Below are 6738 nucleotides of genomic sequence, written 5' to 3'. Positions count from 1 at the left end.
ACGGAAAGAGCTAAATCTGGATGGCAGCCTTAAAAACCCTTACAGACACCCTCACTTTGCTGGGAAGCAGCAACCACAAGATGCTAGGTCACAACCTGCAGCTAATCAGCCTCAGCAAGTTCTTCAGTTAGATCCTGAGCAAAGGGATGCTAACCTGGACAGAAGATTGGGAACACCACAAGATAACAGAAGGCCACTCACTTTAGTTAAGCCTGCTAAATACAATATCCCTGAGTTTGATGGTTTTGGCACTGACTCTTGGATCCAAACAATTGAAATGTACTTTGAGGCTGCTAGAACACCAATGGAGCAGAAAATAAAGATTGCTGTAACTTATCTTAAGGGATCAACTATTGAATGGTGGAGAGGCACTGGTATGGTGACAGATACTATCCCCTGGTACAGATTTTGCAGGTTTGTAGGAGATAGATTCTCAGAAACCTCTGTTTGTGACAATGTGAGAGCTCTTCACAACCTTTCTCAGTCTGGTACTGTTAATGAATATGTCCTCCAGTTTGAGCAAGCTATGAACTTGATGAGAAAGGACAACCTAGTCCTGCCAAATGATTACTACAAACACAACTTCATTTCAGGACTGAATCATAACATCCAGCATCATGTGCAGTGTCATGAGCCCCCTGATCTACCAAAAGCTATCTGGCTAGCTAGGAGAATGGAACAGGCTCAACCACAGAAAAGAGTTCCTCCTGCTCCTATTTACCCCTCCCAAGCAAGGAAATAATTACAGTTTGACCCTGGCAAACCTAATCCAACTAACACTGCATCCATAATTCAACAAGCTAGATTTAAAGGAATTTGCTACAAGTGTAAAGAAATTTGGTTCCCTGGTCATAAGAAGGTGTGCAAGTTAGCTAATCAGGCTCAGATACATGCTCTCCAAGAATCTTGCCCTGTTGATGGTGAACTGGTGTATTGCAGTGCAATTACAGAAGATTGTGAACCACCTCCTCCCCCTGAAGTTGATGACACCCCTCTCCAAATATCTATGCATGCTTTGATGGGCCTGAGCACTGCTAAAAAGTTGAGTTTCACAGTAACTGTGACGATGGGCTCAACTCCTTCCACTGCCCTGATTGATAGTGGTAGCACTGCCACTTTTATCACACCTAAGATAGCAGCTCTAGCTAAATGCTCCTTAACTCCGCAAAGAGAAAACAGGTCCTAGTTGCTAATGGTGAAACACTATGGTCTGAATTCATTACTATGCAAGCACCATTTTCCTTGCAAGGAACACAGTTCTCCACAGACTTCAGAGTTCTCAAACTTCAAGGGTATGATGTTATTTTAGGAGCTGATTGGATGGCATCCTTCAGCCGTGTAGAACTTGACTTTGATGAGATGCAAGTAAAGCTCACATTGAAAGATGGAGAAAAGTTGATTCTCAAAGATGAAAGTTTTCCAACCGCACCTGTTCCAGTATTAGCAAGCAAAGAGAGTCTTTCTCAGGAGCTAGTGTGTGGGGCTGTTTTATTCCTTAATAGAATCTCAATGGTGGAACAGCTGGACCCTGTAGTGCCTGAGCCAGTACAACAAATATTAGATAAGTTCTCCCCTGTTTTTAGTGCCCCCACAACCCTTCCTCCAAAAAGATCCATTGATCATGTGATCACTTTCACTCCTCAAGCTAAAATCATCAATCAAAGACCTTATAGGCTTCCTCACCACCAAAAGGATGTTATGGAGGGCATTGTGAAAGACATGATCAAGAATCAAGTGATCAGAGATAGCAACAATCCTTATTCATCCCCTGCTTTGCTGGTTAAAAAGAAAGACATGACATGGAGGTTGGTCAATGATTTCAGAAAAGTGAATGAACAAACTGTCAAAAACAAATAGCCCATTCCTCTCATTGAGGAACTGTTGGATGAGTTAAAAGGAGCTACTATTTTCTCCAAACTTGATCTAAGAAGTGGCTATCACCAGATAAGAATGAATGAGGAAGATATCCCAAAAACCGCATTTAGTACCCACTGTGGACACTATGAGTACCTGGTCATGCCCTTTGGATTAACTAATGCACCAGCCACTTTCCAAATGTTAATGAACACCATCCTATCCCCTTACTTAAGGAAGTTTGTGCTAGTATTCTTTGATGATATACTTATCTTCAGTAGAAATATGAAAGAGCACTTGTGACACTTGCAACTAGTTCTGAAAGTTTTGCAAGATAACCAATTGTTTGCTAAACTCAGCAAGTGTTCCTTTGCACAAACACAAGTGGAGTACTTGGGACATGTTATCAGAGGTGATGGTGTTGCTACTGAGCCTTCCAAAATTGAAGCTATTGTGAAGTGGCCTACTCCTACTAATGTTACAAAGTTAAGAAGCATCCTTGGACTCACTGGGTACTACAGAAGATTTATCCAAAATTATGGATACATCTGTAAACCCCTGTATCAGTCCCTCAAAAAGGATAATTATAAATGGGCCCCTGAGCAAATGGAAGCTTTCAACTCACTAAAGCACAAGATGACCCAAGCTCCTGTGCTTGCTCTACCAGATTTCAAACTCCCCTTTATTCTAGAAACTGATGCCTGTGCCTATGGTATAGGGGCTGTGCTCATGCAAGAGGGAAAACTTCTCTCCTTTTTCAGTAAAACCATTGGACCAAAAGTTGCTGCTATGTCTACTTATGATAAAGAAGCAATGGCCATCATTGAAGCACTAAAGCACTGGAAGCATTACTTTGCTGCAACTGCATTGATCATCAGGACAGACCAACAGAGCCTCAAATACATTCAGGAGCAAGAGTTGACTGAAGGAATCCAACACAAACTACTGATCAAGCTGCTAGGTTACAACTTCAGGGTGGAATATAAACAAGGCAAAAACAACAGGGTAGCTGATGCACTATCTAGAGTCCAATATAAACTTCACTCCTTGATTGCTTGTAAAGCACAACCTGTGTGGATTTCTGAAGTAACCAACAACTATGCTCAAGACCAGAAGTGCAAGGATATGTTAACCCAACTGGCTACTTCTGATGCTTCACTCCCAAACTATACTCTTCAGCAGGGAATTATAAGATATAAGAACAAAATTGTTATTGGGAATGATATTAACCTCAGAAACAAGTTAGTAGCTGCTCTGCACAATTCTGAATTAGGTGGACATTCTGGGCACAGGGCCACCTACCAGAGGGTCAAGCTGTTGTTTCATTGGCCTGACATGAAGCAATTTATTGTGGATTTCATCAAACAATTCCCAACATGCCAAATCAACAAACTAGAACATTGCAAGTACCCTGGACTGCTTCAACCACTTCCTGTTCCTGATTTTGCTTGGTGTCACATCAGCATGGATTTCATTGAAGGACTGCCCACATCACAAAGCAAGGATATGATATTGATGGTTGTGGATAGATTCACTAAGTATGGGCACTTTATTGCAATGAAGCACCCAATCACTTTTAGCACCGTGGCCACTGCATTCACAGATAACATCTTCAAACTACATGGACTTCCCTCTGTCATTGTTACAGACAGAGACAGAATCTTCACCAGCCATCTGTGGCAAGACCTATTCAAGAAGCTAGGCATTAAACTACAGATGAGCACTTCCTACCATCCCCAATCTGATGGGCAAACGGAAAGAGTAAACCAGTGTTTGGAAAATTATCTCAGATGCATGGCTTTCCTTCAGCCAAAGAAATGGATGCACTGGCTCTCATTAGCGGAATGGTGGTACAATACTAGCTACCACACCTCCCTGAAGATTACTCCATTCCAAGCACTCTACAATAGGCCCCCGTCTATGTTGGCTGAAGCTGCCTTATACCCCCCCGAGCACACCCAAGAATACAGCTCCATCCTAACTGCAGAACAAGTTGTTGCTCAAATTAAAGCTAACCTGATCAAGGCTCAAGAAAGAATGAAGCATTTTGCTGATAAGAAGAGATCAGAGAGATCACTTGCAGTGGGTGATATGGTCTACCTAAAGCTACAACCATACAGACACACCACCTTAAGTGTCCACATGTGCCTTAAGCTTCATTCCAAGTATTATGGCCGCTTTAGGACCATACAGAAGGTGGGACCAGTTGCATATAAACTACTCCTACCAGACCATTGCAGACTACACCCCACCTTCCATGTAAGTCAGCTGAAGTTACACCTGGGTCCAAAAGCAATACCCAACCCCAACCTTCCCCTTCTCCATGAGAATGGTTCCATCCTCCTCGAACCAGAGAAGCTACTACACAGGAAGCTCATCCCCAGAACACAGGGTGACATTCAAATTCCTGTGGTTCGCTGGCTCATTAAGTGGACCAACTTGGAGGAGAGCGAGGCCACGTGGGAGGACGCCGCGTTCATTCAAAAAGTTTTCCCGCAGTTCATCCCTAAGGACAGGTCTGATGTTGCGCGGGGGGAGTTGTCAGGACCCAACGAAGAAGAAGCCTGCGCCATTCAAATTCAAATGAAGGCGCCAAGCAACAACAGCTGTCGATCTTGGATCTGACGCCCTCAAGTCTCCCGTACCGGTTCGCGCGTGCCAGTTACACCTGGAGCCCTCGATGATGGATCCGACGGCTGCAAAGCACCCCGACGTCGTTGTAGCCGTCCAACAACCAGCGCCGATCGCCGGCCACCTTTCTACCTTAGCTTTTCTCGTTTTTACTGCGTTGTAAGGCTATAAAGCCATGGATTACCAGCTCGTGGAGCGTATGTTATTCCTCTAGGGTTTCCCCCTTTGTGCCGCCAGTGTTCCTGGCCGTCTTAGGCGCCTTCGCTTCTAACCAAAACCTCGACAATTTGCCCATGAAAACACCTTCGAAGCCCTTCGTTCTTCTCTGAATCTGTCCCTAAGCTAGTCGGGTCTAACACCTTCGGAGGGATGGGGTCGTTGCCGTGGAGGGCGGCCATCATGATGCGGATCCGTGGCCGTGCCGGGGTGGGGGGGGCAGCACAGTGGGGGAGTGGTGGAGGTAGGAGGAGTGCTGGCCAGTGTGAGAGGAGGCGTGGTGGCTGGCAACACGTAGATCCGATAGAGAGCCGGCGCCACAGGATGGCGATGATGTGATCTATCACGGGAGCGAGGGATGTGGTCGGAGGTGAGGTCGGCCGCCGCGGGTGGGAGGTAGCAGTGGTTGAGGTGCACCGCTGCGGGTGGGAGGTAGCAACGGCTGAGGTGTGCCGTCACAGGGTAGGAGGTCAGTTGGGGCTCCGGTGGATCTCCAAAATTGGAGGCTTCCCCGATCGCGGTGGTGGTGGGTTGGTGGGGGCGCTGTGGGGTTGGTTGGGGCGGGGTCGGGCGGCGCCAGGAAGTGGTCGGGGATGAGCGTCACGGGGTGGTGCGTGTGCTGTGTGGCAAAGAAGATGGGGTGAGGGCGCCATGGCCGAGGTTGAAGGAGAGGGGATCAGGAGAATACAAAGACACGAGGGGAGTGGGTTAGTTCGTGGGGCACCACATAAGAGATAAGGTGAGTTGGGCTGATCGAGTCGTTGTAGTTCGCACGACACTCCGGTTTGTTTTTGGGTGTGTGTGTGCAGAATAAGCAATTTTGTTATGAGAATAAGGTCTTAGGGTGTGTTTGTAGAATAGACCCACCCTATATATATATATATATATAGAAACTCTATTTATCATCCATGGTATAGATTAAGTTATTCCTCACCCGAGGTAATTTTACGACCATTTAATAACTAAATTAAATTTAAAATGCAAATAGATACGTTTATATTGATTCACTATGAAAACTTTGACATAAGAAAACAAAAATATAGGTCATAAGACGAGAAAAATCACATTTTATGTATAATTTATACTACATTTTTATGTTTGTAATTTTACGTGACATAATATATTTTTTACGGTGACTATGTATTTTTTTACGGTCTCTTTTTATGTATGAGATAAGATTAAAATTTCAAAAACATAAAATTACTGTGTATTGATCTGAAAATAGAGGGAGTATAGGGTTGCGCTATTCATCACCCTGGGTGAGGAATAGTTATTCTTCACCCCCTCTGTTTTAATATCAATGCATCGTAATTTTACGTTCCGTAAATTCTGTCTTATTTGATACGTAAAACGAGACTATAAAAAAATATAACCAATATAAAAATATTTTATATCATGTAAAATTACGAACATACAAAAATAGTGCAAAAAATACAAAAAATTCAATTTTTCTGGTATTATGACCTATATTTTTGTTTTTGTTTTGTCAATTTTTACGTAGTGATTCAATATAAATGTAAATGTTTGTACTTAAAATTTAATTTATTTGTAAATTGATCGTAAGATTATCTCGGGTGAAGAATAAACTATTCTGCACCCTGGGTGATGAATAGAGTTTATATATATATATATATATATATATATATATATATATATATATATATGACTAACTTTGTGTACTTCTGGGTGTATGTACTCTCATTCTTAATATACTTCATATACGCATTGGTTATACCTCTTTATCATTTTTAATATACTTCATTAAATACTTTAAGATACCTCAACATGAGTTTTGTTGAAATAATATTATTTGTGACTTATTTTTTATAATATACCTTTTTCACCTATAAATAAAGCAGTATATACGTAAACCTTTTAAAATATTAAACTCACATGGTTTTTTTCATGAAACTCACTTTAAGTTATCTATTAATTTTTAGTGAAGTATATTAAAAATAATAATAAGGTATAAAAGAGCCATACATGTGGTATATGAAGAGCGGGAGTACGTCCTCCCAAGAGTACATAGCCATTTTC

The sequence above is a fragment of the Hordeum vulgare genome, chromosome 6H (genome assembly GCF_904849725.1).
Source record: "Hordeum vulgare subsp. vulgare chromosome 6H, MorexV3_pseudomolecules_assembly, whole genome shotgun sequence".
NCBI classification, from domain to species: Eukaryota; Viridiplantae; Streptophyta; class Magnoliopsida; order Poales; family Poaceae; genus Hordeum; species Hordeum vulgare.
Note: the sequence above shows the minus strand (reverse complement) of the source record.